General features: G+C 45.0%; 1 long non-coding RNA gene across 1 annotated transcript in view; it reads right to left on the bottom strand.

The window, feature by feature from the left end:
* Positions 1 to 11,458, bottom strand: part of LOC149971606 (uncharacterized) — a 53,708-nt gene extending 42,250 nt beyond the window's left edge. The window contains exon 1 of the long non-coding RNA XR_016491624.1: positions 10,960 to 11,458. This is a non-coding gene — a long non-coding RNA (uncharacterized LOC149971606). The remainder of the gene's footprint in view (positions 1 to 10,959) is intronic.
* Between the last annotated feature and the right edge of the window lie 7,261 nt (positions 11,459 to 18,719).

Below are 18,719 nucleotides of genomic sequence, written 5' to 3'. Positions count from 1 at the left end.
GTCCTGTAGCTTAGCATCTGCTTCATCTGACCACTTTTTTATTGATCTAGTCACTGGTGCTTCCTGCTTTAATTTTTGCTTGTAAGCAGGAGAATGGAATTATGGTCAGATTTGCCAAATGGAGTGCGAGGGAGAGCTTTGTATGCATCTCTGTCTGTGGAGTATAGGTGGTCCAGAGTTCTTTTCTCTCTGGTTGCACATTTAACATGCTGATAGAAATTTGGTAAAACTGATTTAAGTTTCCCTGCATTAAAGTCCTGGCTACCAGGAGCACTGCCTCTGGTAGAGCGTTTTCTTGTTTGCTTATGGTGGAATACAGCTCATTCAGTGCTATCTTAGTGCCAGCCTCTGACTGTGGTGGTATGTAAGCAGCTACAAAGAATACAGATGAAAACTCTCTCCTGGTCTGCAGCTTATCATGAGAAAGTCTACCTCAGGAGAGCAATAGCTTCGAGACTTCCTTAGATACCGTGCACCGGCTGTTGTTTACAAAAATACATTGACAGCCGCCCCTTGTCTTACCAGACGCCGCTGTTCTATTCTGCCGGTACATCATATAACCAGCCAGCTGTATGTTGATATTGTCGTCATTCAGTCACGATTTGGTGAAGCATAAGATATTACAGTTTTAATGTCCCGTTGGTAGTTTAATCTTCCCAGTAATTCATACATTTTATTGTCCAAAGATTGCTTGTTTGCTAGCAGAAATGAGGGAAGCGGGGGTTTATTCGATCACCTCCAACTTCTCATAAGGCAGCCCGCTCTCCGGCCTCTCTTTCTCTGCCTCCTCTTCACGCAGATCACTGGGGTCGGGGCCTGTTCCCAAGGGAGCCGCATATCCTCCGCCTCGTCAGAGTCGTGAAAGAAGAAAAATGATTAGGCTAGTCGGCATATCACCTCCGCCCTGGCTATGTGAGTCACATCCACCAACTACCATCCACCTTCCACCATCCACATTCCACCTTCCACCTTACTGCTTCCACCTTCCAGCTTCCACCATCCACCAACTACGTTCCACCAACTACCTTCTACCAAACACCTTCCACCAACCACCTTCCTCCCTGTCCCTGATGAGAGTGCATCATGATTGAAATGAAAACTGCCCCTTTCCTACGTGGCTGTCCCTGAGACAAACCATGTAATGTGCCACTAATGGAGAAAGCACTCCCACGCAGCACCAAATAACAGCTGACAGAATTAATTACAGCCCGCCAGACTGACCTTTTCCCTTTGATAAATCATACAGCCGGGAAGGCTGGGGAGGCTGGAGAGGATAGGGAGCCTGCCATTAGGACTCTGTGGATGTGGGACACACAGCCTTGAAAAACGATCTCCTCCTGGGATCTGGGGCTGTTGTATTGACCGACCCGGCCCAGCCCCCGGCACACAGCACAGCCGCAATACAACCAACACAGTTCTGACCAGAAACTCACACTGGCACATTCCCTCTCTCTTTAGGGAGGTCAAACAGTATCATTCAGCACACAGGACCTGTCCCTCGACACTCAATTAGACCATGGCTCCTTCAGTAACTACTGGAGAGAGTCTGAAGTCTCTCTGGTAGGAACTAATGTAGTCATAATGCCCTTTTTGGGGGACATACCTTTCATATGCTCTCTAGGGGGCGGTCAGAAGCAGGCCTTTCAACTGTCATCTTCAAGGCCTGGTAAGCCTTCCATTCTCAAACATTATCTTCCTTTGAATGACAAGGTTCAATTCACTGAGCAAATGAAAGGCCGGGGTATCATGGGAATCCAACACTCTTATCCCCTAAACAACCAGAGGCCCAACAATAGAACTTCCACTCCTAACTCTACTCATCAGGATTCATTCTCATGCAAGAGTTAGGCCCTACAAAGACTGATGATCTGCCTATGAAATTGATAAGTTCCCCCAATTCAAATCTTGAAGATTTCCATCAAATTAACTCATTTCTATAGGCAGATCTCTCCAATCATGCATGTAGAAGGGGAAAGCATTACATAGCCTACTGTGTCTGTCAGAGAACAATAGATGAAACTGCTTCATCAATTTCTAAAGAGACAGTAGCTCCTTTGAAGACATGCCAGAGATGGTTTCCTAAAGCGCTCGCTCTCTCTACCCCTCAAAACACACAGAGACAGACACAAACTAGCACACACTCAGTCTTTCACCTTTAAATCCTGAGTTATTTCAGATTTCTGATGAGTTCATCACCTTGCATGTGGAAAAGGACACATTTCAAATTGCCATAAACACTCCATCACGTCTCTAAAATGAAATGAAACCCTAGGACTCAAGGTAATCATCATAAACAGTCCCTCCCATTTCCTGATCCGCTGCATGTAGGCGTCAATTTCCCTCATGAAAACCAATCATACCACAAAATTGCCCCCACATGTAAAGACAATGCATATTCAGTTGTTCACACACACACACACACACCTCTTCCACTCAGTGCGTAGTCTACCCTCTGCATAGAACCAATAGAATGCTCCATGAATATTAAGAAGCGGAGGCCAGCCTCTACGCTATAATACAAGAGAGAGGGGGAGACAATAGAACAGAGCAGGGGACCAAACCCAGCTCCAGGTCGTGCCGCTAACCGTCGGATGAGACATTTCGAAAAGGCAGATCACAACGTGTCTGGTTTAATTAGAACACGTTAGCACATTACCAGATGAGAAGTGACTAACGCCGACACTACTACTAACGACAGACCCTCCACATCTGACACAAGAAAGACTGCTGGTCACAGATTAAACAAAGATGATAGAAACAGTCACAAGGCTTTAAATATTCAGCAGAGTTTTGCTGACTAATAGTTCCTGGGGAATAAACGAATGAAATGAATGAAAGACCATTAGGGCCAGGATAGATGTTAGATGCAGAACTGAACTGGAGCCATTAAGACAAATTACAGGGGGGCCACTGCAGTAGCATAGCTTGGTAAAGCCAGACTGCACTCACTACTGTTTTACTTCACTTAAAGAGTTCAGTCTGGTTTAACCAGGCTAGCCGTAGTCTACTCTAATTGTTATTCACCATCGGTCCTGGGACTGCACATTTGATAACAGAAACAAGAGGAGTTTTCATTATACAGTCCTTCTTTACACATAGATTGGGATTAGATGCACTTTTGTAAACCGGGGGCTAAAAAATGCAGCATTAAATTAACATTACCGTCTTTGCTGATTAACAACTAATTATACAGCCTTTGTAGTGGAAACGAGAAGGCCCAAGGACAACAATGGATCGGAGATAATAAATCATTAATAACTGATAAAAGCCTCAACAGTCAGGCATTTATTTGAACATTTATTCAACGCTTGTGAAATATTTATCCAGAAGGGGAAAACGTACGTTTATCCCCCTCTCTGTGTTTACGCCGAGGTAGAGACAAAAGGAAGGAAACCAAAAGCATGTGCATCAATATTGCTCAGGATGACAGGATAAAGAAATACAACGTCACCTTGCTGTGTGAAGCTTAAACAGAACAGCAGAGCACTGAAGCCTGACTGGCTAGACAGAACGTATGACATCTTTTGGAGCATAGCTCACAAAGTCTGTGACAACTCACTCCCCCAGCCCCGTCGCACCAGCAAACATATAAATGACGCACACACGCACGCTCACGTGCATAAACACACACATAAAAAACACACACACATATATGGAACACACAGTGCATTGAGAAAGTATTCGGACTCCTTCACTTTTTCCACATTTTGTTACATTACAGCCTTATTTCAAATTGATTAAATAAAAAAATCTACACACAATACCTCGGATGGAAAAGCAAAAACAGGTTTTTAGGAATGTATGCAATGGCTCTTTCTAGAGCTGGCTGCCTGGCCAAACTGAGCAATCTGGGGAGAAGGGCCTTGGTCAGGGAGGATGTCCATGAACCCGATGGTCACTCTGACAGAGCTCCAGAGTTCCTCGGCGGAGATGGGAGAACCTTCCAGAAGGACAACCATCTCTGCAGCACTCCATCAATAAGGTCTTTATGGTAGTGGCCAGACCAAAGCCACTCCTCAGTAAAAGGCACATGACAGCCAGCTTGGAGTTCGCCAAAAGGCACCTAAAGGATTCTCAAAACATGAGAAACAAGATGATCTGGTATGGTGAAACCAAGATTGAACACTTTAGCGTCAATGTCAAGCATCAAGTCTGGAGGAAACCTGGCACCATCCGTACGGTGAAGCATGGTGGCGGCAACATCATGCTGTGGGGATGTTTTTCAGCGGTAGGGACTGGGAGACTAGTCAGGATTGAGGAAAAGATGAACGGAGCAAAGTACAGAGAGGTCCTTGATGAAAACCTGCTCCAGAGCGCCAAGGACCTCAGACTGGGGGCGAAGGTTCAACTTCCAAATGTCCAACAACCCTAAGCACACAGCCAAGACAACCCAGGAGTGACTTCGGGACAAGTCTCTGAATGTCCTTGAGTGGACAAGAGCCTGGACTTTAAGGCCATCGAACATCTCTGGAGAGACGTGAAAATAGCTGTGCAGTGATGCTCCCTATACAACCTGACAGAGCTTGGGAGGATCTGCAGAGAAGAATGGGAGACACTTCCCAAATATAGGTGTGCCAAGCTTGTAGTGTCATACCCAAGAATACTCTAGGCTGTAATCGCTACCAAAGGTGCTTCAACAAAGTACTGAGTAAATGGTCTGAATACTTATGTAAATGTAATATTTCAGAATTGTATTTGTAATACATTTGCAAACATTTCTAAAAACTGTTTTTTTTTTTGCTTTGTCATTATGGGGTATTGTGTGTAGATTGATGAGGAGGAAAAAACTATATAACCCATTTTAGAAAAAGGCTGTAATGTAACAAAATGTGGAAAAAGTCAAGGGGTCTGAATACTTTCCGAATGCACTGTATAGACACACACACACACACACAAACTATACAAAACACCCACCCATTCCAGCAAACATACACCCTCTTCCCTCCCTGCTCTTTCATAATAAGGAGTGGTAGTTTGACTTGAACGCAGAGCCTCCACACTGAGCTTAGCTCTGTCCGTGGCTCAGAGAGCAAGGCCTGCAGTGCCAGGCAGTAAATAACAGGCATAAAGTTGTCACGGGAGACAACCGGCAGACGCCAAGCCACTCAATGTTAATAGGAGAGCATCGGTTACCAGATTCTAAATAATAGCTCCCAGTCACCATGGTCGGGGTTAGGTACCCAAGGTGCATTGGATTTATAGAGTTAGCCAATTGCTTTTCTATCCCCATTCTTTCCCCCCCTATCCCCTGCCTTCATCTCCTTTCAGCCGGGGTAAGGATGATGAAGAGGGGGCAGGGGTGATGGCTGATGTGGCTGTTCTGTACTGCTTGAGTGCACACACTTGTCTGGAGGCCAAGGGAGCAAGGGAGCGTGCTCCAAGCTACAATACCACAATCCCCTACAATCTGTGATTCTACCGGGGGGCTTGACACAGCACCGTCACGTTTTATTCGGGTCGGTTGGCGTGACTGTCTGGTGTCTCTTTTGTAGGATAGAGTGATTACGATGACGGAGGACGTGACTCTGTGTCTTTGTCTCCAGTCCCCTGGCACTGTGGGGTTTGCTACACCACTATGTGTAGTTTACATGCCAGAAAAAAAGCAGCAGAGTGTCATCAATAGGATCAAGGCTGGTGTCATGTGTAATTAAATCGCAATGACACTTTGACCTCTTGACTCCACAAGGCACATCCTACTCTGCTGCATAAAGCCCCTGGACAGGAAGGAGAACATTATTGGGAAGATGATTATTCCCAGAAGCACTACAGTACCTGACTCAGGTTGAACAGAGACATCAAGCAAGAATATGTAATGTCAGAGAGTCGGTAGATGCTCGTTATTAACACTCGGCTAGAGTTCCTGAAGACCCCAGAGAGACTAACAGTGACTGACGTTTTCAGATCACTCTCCTGAATTAAGAAAAGCTGGAGCCTCAAACACTCGTTGGCAAAGGCTGTGCCTACAACTACACACCCATATAAATAATACATGTTTAGGATCCATGCGTCTGAAAGATCGACAGTAAACAAACTGTGAAAAGAAAGCAGCTATATACTGTTCCCTGAGGAGCACTGTGCGTCTGTGGTTGACTTGAACATTACAGGGCAAATCCATTTGAATTCAATTACTTTTTGACAGTATCTCATTTGATCCGTTTCCATGCGTGTTTTCCCATGGAAGAAGTGGTCAGAAAGTCACTTTTTAGACCTGAATGTTAAAACATTCAGGAGATAAAGGTGCTCAAAGTTGACCCATTTTGTCTACCCCATTGTACCATGATGAGACGTCCATGTCTTCGTCACTGAAAAAGAGAAACGGTTGAGTTTGATATAATTAAAAGCTTACAAACAGTGTTGTCAAACAATTGTATTCTTTTTTGAAGACCCTATTTCACGTAATCTGAGTTTTTTGTGTTGTTCCTGTCATAGATTGAGACACAACATGCCCTTGAATACAGGGTGAGTGTAATTTAAAATGTAAGTAATAGAATGGAACTATCCCTTCAAACCACTGCAATTTAGCCTGTACACCACTGACATTTAAATTTACATTTTTAATGTGCAATGTAAAGAAATCCCTTCGCCTTTTCCTGGTTGCTAAAATTCTAATAGTTTGCCTAATTTCAGTTTGTGACAAAACAAGCACTGTAGAGAATCATTGTACTATCTAAACTACTGTGAAATATATTTTCAATAAACAAAATATAGAATTTTCAGCTACCACACCAAAAGTAAAAGATGCAAAAACGAAAGGTAAGGGGTAGAAATAGCACACATAGAAAATATCTCCCGCTTCTTAGGCATGATTTCAACAAGTATAGATCTATAACTCACATTTCTATGTTCATTTGGTCGGGTCGCCAAAAAAGTTACAAATTGGAGTTTCAACGTCTAATAACTACCACAAAGATAACCACCGCTCCACCCACCGTCGAATGTCAACTTAAAGGGATATTAGTTATGTGCAGTTTGCGAGCGATTCGTTCTTTCTGAACGACTCTTTTAACTGACTCAAGACTCATGATTAGATTTTCTGAGTGACTCGTTCATTTTAGTTGTTTGTTTGACCTGGTAGTACTAGCTGCAATGAGTCCTACAGCAGGATTAATACACACTCCTCCATCACAGCAGCTCCAGAGACGTACTACAACCACCAACTGTCTGTCACACGCACGCAGGGAAATAGATTGTGAGCATAGAAGACAAATACATGTTGGTGCAAGCATGATTGCAATGAATTAATTATTGAATATTATGGACACAGCTTTGAAGAACCAAAACATACACAGCCTCTGCTCAACAAACTTGAACATGAATCGTTAGCAAATGACATTGTGTGCGCATATTACCCTCACGGACGGCGGTCAAGCAACACATTCTGGCAAGAGTCGCTCACAATCTAGTCTGGTTGCAGCCACAACTAGACCTCATTTCAAATGTATCAAGAAATAATCTTATTTGTAAGCCTAGCAATCAACAAATGTACATGGTTTAAAGCACAAGGTTACACGTCTCAGTCACAAATGACAGCTCCAATAAGCCCTCTATGGTGAGCGACGTGTGAATGAGATGCTGGTAGAATCATGATGACTCTTTTGAGTTTTCAGTTCATCATTCGCCAGTAGGGGGTCCTGCCTGCTGCCCCCTATGGTGAACGAGATGTGAACGAGAGGCTTGTAGTATCCAGTGGTGTGTATTAATTGACGCCAAGGGAAGCCAGTCAGGCTTCGCAAAAAAAAAAAAAAAAATAATAATAATTAAAAAACATACAATAATTGATCTTTCGTCTCTCTGCGTTTCATTATTTTCCTTCAATTGGCAAGAGGCTAAATGTAGCTCACCTGAGAAAGCGTCCAAGCGAAAGCATCCAAGTGCCCCTCTGTCTCTGTATGTGTAGGCCATCTACCTGATGCTCTCTGGTCATAAAGAGTATGACAATGTTGACACCAGTAGCATTGAATGCAAGGGAAGCCAGCGAGCGTTTGGCCTCCCTTGATAAAAAAGTATAAAATAATAGCCAATCAGCATTGATCCAAACTGAGTGAGGTCAACTGTAAACGGTCCTGGCGCACCAAAAGAAGTGTCAAGGGAAGCCGGTGAGGATTTGGCTTCACTCCAATCACATCACATCGAGGGCAAAATGTCATTGACAGACACAACTTGAATTGTTGCATATTGTTGTGTTGTTGTCCTCCAGTGGCTTGCTAGCTAGCTAAAATGGGCACTTTCCTAAATAGAGCCATGGATGGAGAAGGAATTTGGACTTCTGGTTATACTTAATTCGCCGTACCGACAATGATTATAACGCCAATTTTAATCCAACCATGAATTAATACATTGTGGTCCTGGCCTTAGAGGATGGAAGTTCAATATGTAGCTACATGTAGAAGGCTAATGTTAACTAGCTAATGTTGCCCATGAAAGGAAGTTAGGCTAGTGAGCAAGCATTTTAGCCAGGTAGTCTAGGAAAACAACAAATAAAAGTGTGAAAAGAGAGGAGGATGGCATTGACATTTCTCTACAATTAGGGTGAGTCCACATGTTTTTCTACTTACACAAATGCACGCACACACACTTAGAGAGAAATCAGAACCATGGATAGACAGCCACATCATATTTAGCTTGCATTGGTTGGACTAAATTGTTTTCTGTATCTTCTAGTTGTCTCTGTATTAGACTAAGCATGGGTGATTTGATGATATTGAAATGGTGCTGGAATAGTGGAGGCAGCAACTGTTTTCTTTGCGACTTGCGGTAACTCTCAGTGTTTCTAAATCAATAGTTGTTTAGTAGTCCGAAAATGTTGGAAACATTAACTTGGTTGACCATGCTGTAGGCCATGTAACTGTTTGTTACATGCTATATGTTTTGTGGACTTCGGAGAGGTTGCTCTCCGGTTTTGTGATGAAACAAAGGTGTGGGTGAATTTATTCTGCCACTGTGTCTTCTTATTGTCTTGGCCTTAAGTCTATATATCATGGGCGCAAGAAACATGAACTAACAGGATTTATAGAGCAAACAAGGTAATTGTCACAACACATAGGATGTCATATGGCTTTCCCCCCCAGTGATTTTCCCCACGCACCACTACTGGTAAATTATGACTCTTTACAGTTTTTAGTTCATCATTCACAGGTAGGGTTTCCTGCGTACTCTAGGCATTACTGATTCAAATGAACGGAATGAGCCAAACTTTCCATCACTAATGGTCAAGTCTTTTCTGTTATGTATATTTCTATGATTTCCTATGGAGGATTGACAGTATAATTTTAAACATATATTGTGGACCTCCAATCATTGCCAACCATCTTTCTGACCTTGTTTGCATCACATTACAATGATAAAACTGGGGCAAAAATGCAATTTCAGAAAGTGGGGGGACACCCCCCCCCCCCCCCAGTGAAAGTTGCACCCCTTCCCTACACAGACTCTCACACCTGTCAAAAGGAATAATAATCTACACATAATGGCACCATCACTATCAGCATCAGCAGCTGTAGGGGGCTGACAGTTTGTGTTCTATAAAGAAAAGTAGGAGCTAGTACAAGAAGGATGTTAATGTGGAGATATGCAGCATACAGTATGCATAGAGCACTCTAAATACAGATAGCCTAGGAGTGTGAAGGAAATGGATAGCCATGAAAACCTGTCCTTGGGGCCGCTGGAAGGGAGAGGAGCAGACAATTAAACATGCTCCTAATCCCTTTAAACATGTTTCAAATGAATACTGAGCCCCTATAGCCAACAAGTATTTGATACACTGAATGCAGATAAAGCACAATGAACTATAGCATCACAAAACCAATTGTATTCTGTTGATCACGCATACTACATCGTCCATTCACACATACTAGATCACCCATTCCCTCTCGGGTAGGATGGTGCTCTTTAGCTCAGTTGGAAGAGCATGGCGCTTGCAACGCCAATATGGTGAGCTCAATTACCGGGACCACACATACATGACGAAAAAAACGTATGCACGACTGACTAAGTCGCTTTAGATAAAAGCATATGCTAAATGGCATTTCTTCATGTTACACATACAGCCTACTTTCCTGTTTATGGGCATTATTCTGTTATTACTAATGCAGCACAAGGAGCCCAGACACGTTCATATGTTCATCTCTCTTACTGAACTAAACTGCCACAAGCACCGAGAGCTTTTCGGGCTGTAGGATGATCAAAGAATGCTTCACAACGCAGCTTTATAAAGAACCTTCAAGCGCCTATTTAAGTACTGTCATCTATAAAATGGGGTAAAACACATTGAATACAAACGGAAACTACTAGATTCTATCCCCAGTGTCTATTTATGTTTCTTCTCAGTAGAGTTAGACAAACCTCTTTACCTATATATTGAAACACGTGATTAGCCTTTATATTTGAATCCACCAGTATCACAGGACATCGGGAAGCTTAATAGCCCGATGCCCAAATAAGAAACATTCTCCATTGAGACTACAAATAATGAAAATGCAACATGCCATGAAAATGTGCAAATCGAATGACATGACAAAATTGATCTTGGCATGTGCAACAGTTCAAATTTGGTTAAGATGCTCGCGCACATTTTTGTTTTCTGATTAAGCCGTCTGCTGCGCCCGTAGCCAAAATCACGCCGAATGGAAAGCAAGGAGTGTATTATTCTTATCTATGCAACATTGTGCCTACAATACCGAATGCTGACAGAAGCCTATATTCTGTGGTTTTATTCTGAGTCTATTGAAAGCCCATCTAACCCGCACAACCGGGCACAACATCGGGCATTAGGCATGACGCCCGAATAAAACGTTGATTTAATGTTTTCCACAAAAATAAACTTAACACAAGAACCGAATATGTCGTGTTATGTCAGTGACTTATAGACAATAATATAATGCAAAATACATTTACTTGCTTTCACTGGTCTAATTAAACACAAATTGAAGATATCCATACTTGGGATGCATGTAATCTTACCTTTCTCTTGTCGGGCAGAGATTTGGCTCAGGTAGTGTCGCAAAGTGCCACGGAATAGCCTAACAGACTTGTCTCGCAGACTGAAATAACCATGAATCGGGGAAATACGAAAATTGCGCAGAGACTGACGCGAAAATAAACATTTCAAACCGCTGAACACTACTCAGGTCAGAGAAGCGCTATAAGGCTGGAGTCTCGCTCTCATTGCTGTTGACATCAGAGACGTGCTTAAGGTGGCCCGCGCAGCTATTCAAATCAGTTCGGCGCATAAAAAAATCTGCCTTAAAAAAATCGTACTTTTCAAATTTTTCTGTCAACTTCTCGTACCAGAATGTAATATGAAATGTTGGAAATGCATATCCACTGACAGTCATCATCCATGAAAGGCTACTTTAGTTGGAGTGTCCTTGTCCTGTGATATAGCTAGTCTAACTACAGAATACTGTATTCAAGGATCCTATGCATTCAGGCAATGTTTTCCACCTCCCTCAAAACAAGGGGCCAAACAAAACAGGCGCAGGATAGTTCCAGACACCAGGGAGACTATTGGCTCCAGAGATGGGTACAGTAACACGGGTCTTATTAAATCCGAGAATACGGGTGTGTGGGGTATTCACAGATTAAAAACACAATTCAAAGTCTATCAGAGCTAAACTTTCAGCTAGAAAATGGAGGTACTTAGTTGCATAAAATGAAGTCTGGACACAGCAATGCTCAAATTACGGTCCCTCTTTATTTATAAATTATATGCATATATGTATGCTTCGGGAAGACCCCGATTGCTCTGACACTACCGGTGGGACATTTTTGTAGGGAAAACACTTAATTATGATGGATTGATTGGTAAACTGTCGGTAATTCATGTGAAATGGACCATTACATTGACATTGTTATACCACTACCTTAGTGGGGGTTGACTCATAACCTGCACGCCCCGTGGTTATATCCGCAGGGCGGGTTTATGATCATTACATGTTGTGTGGATGTAGAAAGGCCCATAGAATTGGTGGAATCGTCCATTAATTAATGGATACTTGCTCACCTGGTCCAGGTGCGCTTTAATTAGGTCAGGTGGAAATGTCCGACAGATTTCAACTCATTAAAAGGAGGGAATCGCCACCGCCCGACCTCGCTGCTTTCTCTTCCTCAACTCCGTCTAATCCAGAAATTCCGTGTGAACATGAATCAACGTAAATCCACCGAATCTGTTACATTTCGTCTGAACTATCTGTTGAGATTGGGAGAGCTGGCCATCAACCTGAAAAGATGAAATCGGAAACGTTCTGATTATTTGCTGAATTGATAAATCCTGATATCAAATTGATTGAAATTGTAGAATTAATAATTGATAGTTTATTGATTTATTTGTATTATTATTCTCATGCTTATGATGAATAGTTGAGCCTAAATTACTCTGACAATTCCTGTTGAATTCTTATTGAACTGAATAACCTAATTGTTAATGAGAATGATTATGATTTGACTTTTGATTATGAATTTGATTGGATACATGTTGTTCTGTTTCCTTTGTTATGCAGCACAGACAAACTGCCCAGTAAATATACCGCTTTGTGGTTAAAGGAATTCTTGCCTCAGGTCTCATCCATTCCTTCGTCACCTGACCCATGACCACCTGTTCACCTTTACTACTGTCAGTCATCCTACCTGTCCAGCTTTCCACACAGATTCCAATAATCTTTCAAAGGTCCTTCGAGACGAATAATGACTGAACCAAAGGGAGTTGACCTGACCACCACTCCACATGGACCTGACCTGTCTGCCTTTCTTTCCCAATCTGCTCCTCTGGTACATCATGGCACACAGTCCCCGAAGGCTCCGAGGTCAACAGCCAACATGGAGCACGGGGGACAGGCCGCTCCGCCAATGCCCTCTATGCCAGTGACACCAGTTAGCATTCCTCCTCCATCTAGCCAAAGCCCCTCTCCTTCGCCTTTCTGACAATTACCAACAACGGCAAATCGTTCCTCTCGTTCAGGGCCTGGGCCAGGCCAGTCATCAACCATCAGGTGGGGGAGCTCTCACTCAAGTCAGGCTGCCACCAACAGAGGGTCTGGGATAGTAGGGGACAGGCCCAATGAGGCCACAGTGAGCTCATCAGCAGTCCCGGGTTTATCCTTCACGCAACCATAAGAGGGAGCCAACATCATGAAACTGCTAGTAGCCTCAGCCTATGGAATTCCAAGACCGAAGCTGCCATACTTTAAGAGCAGAGAGTGATTTTGTTCCTTTTGGAAATGGCATTGAGAGCCTACTGGGTATTCACAGTCATCTGTCAGAACGCTACAAATACCAAGTACTGATGGATCACATGTAGTTTCCCAGTGCATACAAGCTGGCCAAATCCTTTATGAACTCCGACAATGCTCTCCAGGCCCTGAAAGCAAGATATGGTGAGCCACGCGAGCTAGTCCAGAATGAACTAAACAACATCCGGAACACATCTCCAATCAAAATGGGAGACCATGCTGCCTTCCAAGAGTTCTCCCTTGCTGTCCAATCCCTGACCCCAATGCTCCAATTCGTTGAAGGACAAGACGGGAACGAGCTGAAATGTGGCTACCACGTGGACAGGCTTCTTAGCAAGCTTCCAGCCTACCTCAGAGACAGTTTCGTTGAACATTGTTTGAACAAGGGCATCCTGAAAGAGGGCTCGAGAAGCACCTATGCTCTCAGAGACCTGGCATCGCTCACCAGGCCACAATCTCAGCCACAGCCTCAGGGATAAGGAAGGAGTTTGAACGCAAGGAGGGTCATAAAAGGCAAAATCCCACCACCATGTACTTAAATAGGGAAGCCAGGGAGGAACCCGGAAGGGAGGAGCCCAGGAAGAAGACCTCTCTCAAGAGCAAGAACATCAAATTCCAGCCTTACTGCCCTATTGCAATAGTAAGGGGCATTTCCTTGGCTCATACCCTAGGGTACAAAAGCTCACTCAACCCCAATTGAAGGCCTGGATAACTTCAGGCGAGCGATGCTACAAGTGTGCTCATATCCATAAAGCGGAGACCTGCACATTGAGGAAACCCTGCAATCGCTGTGAGGAAATCCATCCCACAGTGTTGCATGATGTAATTCCCCAAGCACTAAAGGAGCAGATTATGCTCATGGTAGGAGCCGCAAAGGAGCTCTACCTCAACCAGCAGAACCAGTCTCCAAGGGTAATGTTTAAGGTGGTTAAGGTCACTCTGCAAGCGAAAGGAGGAGCATGGATACATTCGCCGTTCTAGATGATGGGTCTACAAAAACAATCATTCTCCCAGCTGCCGCCCGGCAGCTAGACCTGGAAGGGACCCCCGAGACCCTTAACCTCAGAACGGTGCAACATGTTGTTATCCAAGTGAAAGGATCTGCCGTGATCTTCTGCATTTCACCTTCAGGACAGAGGGACGTGGCCTATAACATCACCAATTCCTTCACGACAGATGTCCTGAATCTCGGGGAGCACTCCTGCCTGGTGAGTGTTCTACAGAAGCAATATTCTCATCTCAGAGGATTACCTCTTCCTAACCTGGCCAGGGTTGCGCCACTCATCCTGATTGGGTCAGACCACCCACATCTCGTCACCCCAGCGGAGACAATACAAGCAGGACCAGAAGGAGGGCCCGTTGCTGTCCATACATCCTTGGGTTGGGCTGTGCAAGGTTCAGCCCATCTACTTCTCTCCACCCAAGCTGTAGTCACAGCAAGTCCTCTTCACAAGAAGCAGTTCAGCTCTATCTCCTTGTCCAACCACTGACCTCCTACGGAATGTGGAGATGCTCTGAAAGATGGACACCTTCTCCAACCGGAAGCTACAGGAGGTCTCCCGCTTGAAACATGACTCCTATGCATTAGACCTCCCGGAGAAGCGCACCATCACCACTGAAATGGATGGCGTTCAGAGGTACGCAACCCTGTTGCTACGGGTGGCCAACCATCCTTCTCTGGCAACCACGACACGGGCTGTACTCCCGCTTCACCAAAATGACAGCTCATGAAGAGGGAAACCCACTCAGCGAATCCTGGTATCTCCCTCACCATCTTATCCAGCAACACGCTGGGAAGTAAAGACTTGTCTTCAACTGTTCATTCCAAGCCGCTGGACAAAGCCTGAATGATTGTCTACTCCCCGGACCAACCTTAGGTCCTTCCTTGTTCGGTGTCCTTCTCCGGTTCCGGCAGCACTCCACAGCCATCAGTGGAGACATCAAAGCCATGTTTTATCAGATTCGTCTGCTGCCTTCTGACACCACACTGCTCCGGTTCATATGGCAAGATATGGAATGAGAAGCAGAGCCCCCCAACATCTATGAATGGCCAGTCCTCCCATTTGGGACCACATGCAGTCCTTGCTGTGCCATATACACTCTGCAGAGACACACACGGGAGAACCCAGACAGTGACGCAGAAGTCTGGGAATCAGTGGAGAATGCCTTCTATGTGGATAACTGCTTACAGAGCGTCCCATCCACTGTGGAAGCGAAAGCACTCCTTGATAAAGTCTGGAATCTCGTGTCCAAAGGGGTATTCAAGGTCAAACAGTGGGCGAGCAACAGAGCGGAGGTTATCCAGCACCTCCCGCCACAAGCCAGGTCAAGTAGCAGTGAACTATGGCTTTCGCAGTCTGGTGCTAGCCCACAAGAGCCCACTCTAGGACTGAGATGGAGCTGTGTACCGGATACCGCGGGGTACAAGCACCGCTACACAGCCCTGAGAACCGAAACCCCCACTCTGCGCACCATATATCGGACCCTGGCCAGTCAATATGACCCCCTCAGGTATATCCTGCCATACACAACCTGGGCCAAAGTCTTAGTCCAGGACCTGTAGCAGACCAAGAGGTTCTGGGATGAACAGATCCACCCGGCTGACCTAGTGGAACGATGGCTCTATTGGGAAACAGAGTTGTCGGAGCTATCTAATGTCCAGATGCCAAGGTGAATGTGGCACCCTGTGCTGACCAACTGGGATCAACCCTGGAACTACATGTGTTCTGTGATGCTTCGGAGCGCGCTTATGGGGCAAGTGGAGGATACGGCAGGCCACACCCATGTCTATTTTGTCATGGCCAGGTCCAGGGTCGCACCAATGAAGCAGTTGTCAATGCCTAGGCTGGAACTCAGCGCTGCCCTTTCCGGAGCCCGGTTGGCCTCCACCTTGTGAGCCGAGCTCACCTTGCCAATCCAAAGGGTCGTCTACTGGAGTGATTTGACCACTGTACTGACCTGGCTCAAGTCGGAGTCCTGCAGGTATAAGGTGATCCCCTGAACTCTGCATTGCATAAATCCAAGACCTAACAGAAGTCAAGGACTGGAGGTATGTTGACAGTGTAAACAATCCTGCTGATGACATCACTCGTGGTAAAACCCTTAAGGAACTGGCACAACCCCATCGCTGGAGCTTGGGACCACCATTCTTGTACCAACCATAGAAAGAGTGGCCGACAACCCCCAGGCCGCAACCAACTGAAGCTCATGAGTTAAAGAAGTCTGCCCAATGCTACAGCATCTCTACGAAGCCAACAGCTCTCCCTGACCCGGCACAATCCCAGACACTGCAGGATCTGATCGCCGCCACAAACCAGACCTCAGATGGAGTAGCTTCCATACCCACTTCACCTGCTGCAGAAACACTACTCCTACAGCATGAACAAGCAGTCAGCTCCCCTGAGGAGCTAAAAGCTCTGAAAGCTGGTAGGGAAGTGGCTAAGGACAACAGTCTTCTCTCTCTTACCCCAGAGTAACACAAAATCGTCAGAGTGATTAGAGTCAGAGGGAGGCTGCTCCAAGCAGAAGTCTTGGATCTCAATGCTATCCACCCAATTATCCTTGACTCCAGACACCCTCTCACCAGCCTCCTCATCAAGAGTTATGATGAGAGGCTTCTCCACCCAGGGCCAGAGAGAGTCTATGGGGAGATGAGGCGGATGTACTGGATACTTGGAGGACGAGGAGCCATTCGTAAGCACAAATACGGCTGCATGGAATGTCAGAGATGGCAGGCCGGAGCAACTGTGCCCAAAATGGCAGATTTACCCCCTGCTCGCTTGCGCCTCCTCAAACCTCCCTTCTGGTCAACAGGAGTAGATTGCTTTGGCCCTTTTATGATCAAGTTAGGTCGTCAAGTGGAAAAGCGCTGGGGCATTCTGTTCAAGTGTTTGACAACTAGATGTGTCCACCTGGACCCACTGGAGAGTTTGGATACTGAAGCCTTCCTCATGGCCCAAAGGCGGTTTATCTCCCGACAGGGGAAACCCTAGGAGATCCTGGCTGACAGAGGCATAAACCTCAAGGCAGGAGAAGCCAGGTTGGAGGAAGCTTTCCAAGCAATGGAACCAAGCCTCCAGGATCAACTGATGGACCAACAAATCTCCTTCAAATTTAACCCTCCAGGAGCTCCTCATTTTGGAGGAACATGGGAGAGAGATCAAATCTGTGAAGACCGCCTTACGAGTCGTTCTGGGGGACCAAACTGTCACTGAAGCTGTCTTGCAGACCGTCCTGATAGAGGTGGAAGGGATACTGAACTCCAAACCCTTGGGATATCTCTCTGGTAGACATCGCTGACCCCGATCCGGTTACACTGAATCTGCACTTGATGGGGCACCGAGATGCTTCACTTCCCCATGCCATGTATGCTGATACCAACCTCGGTGGTGACACAGCCAGATCTTGGCTGACCATTTCTGGGCCCGATTAATTCGGGATGGCCTACCAAGCCTACAGCACAGAGGGAAATGGCGGAAAGAAACGGCCAGCCTGGACACTGGCCAAGTAGTCATGATAGTGAACCCTTAACTGCCTTGAGCCTCCTGGCCGGCGGTCCATATCACCAAGACCATGCCTGGGACTGACGGTCAAGTTAGATCAGTGGAGATCCAGGTAAAGAACCAGACATATGTCCGGCCAGTTGCTCGACTAATTCCTCTCCCTGAGAAGACAGAGGATGTAGAACATGAGCCTTTTGAGGAGTGTGAAATTTAACACATTTCCGGGGTGGCTGTAGAAAGGCCCATGAAGTTGGTGGAATCGCCCTTTAATTCATGGACACTTGCTCAGCTGCGCCAGGGGCGCTTTAATTAGGTCAGGTGGAAATGTCCGACAGATCTCAACTCATTAAAAGGAGAAAATCGCCACCACCCGACCTCGCTGCTTTCTCTTCCTCAACTCCGTCTAATCCAGATATTATGTGCGTACATGAATCAATGTAAGTCGACCAAATAAGTTACCTTTCATCTGAACGATCTGTTGCGATTGAGTGCGAGTCATCAGTTATTTAGTTATTACCGCGGAGTGCAGCTTGCAGCAATGGACAATGTGATCTTTGTCAATGGACAAAGATCACGGCCCTATAGATCATCACAGGCCAATTATACCATTGACATATGGTTGAAATGTAACAAAATTACATGTATATATGAAGACAAACCTGGAAAGATGAAATCGGAAACATTCTTATTTGCTGAATTGATACATTCTGATATCAAATTGATTATAGATTGAATAAATTATTGATTTGTATTATTCTTCTCGTGGTTATGATGAATAGTTATGAGCCTAAATGGCAATTCCTGTTGAATTATTTTTGAACTGAATTACATGATTGTTAATGAGAATGATTTGACTTTTGATTATGAATTTGATTGAATATATACAGTACATATGACATTGTAATGTCTTTATTGTTTTGAAACTTCTGTATGTGTAATGTTTACTGTTAATTTTTGTTTATTTCACTTTTGTATATTATCTACCTCACTT

Source organism: Oncorhynchus mykiss, chromosome 25 (assembly GCF_057628025.1).
Source record: "Oncorhynchus mykiss isolate SJ-2025 chromosome 25, ASM5762802v1, whole genome shotgun sequence".
Classification (NCBI taxonomy): domain Eukaryota; kingdom Metazoa; phylum Chordata; class Actinopteri; order Salmoniformes; family Salmonidae; genus Oncorhynchus; species Oncorhynchus mykiss.
The sequence above is the reverse complement of the archived record's forward strand: the minus strand, read 5'-3'. Positions and strand labels throughout refer to the sequence as shown.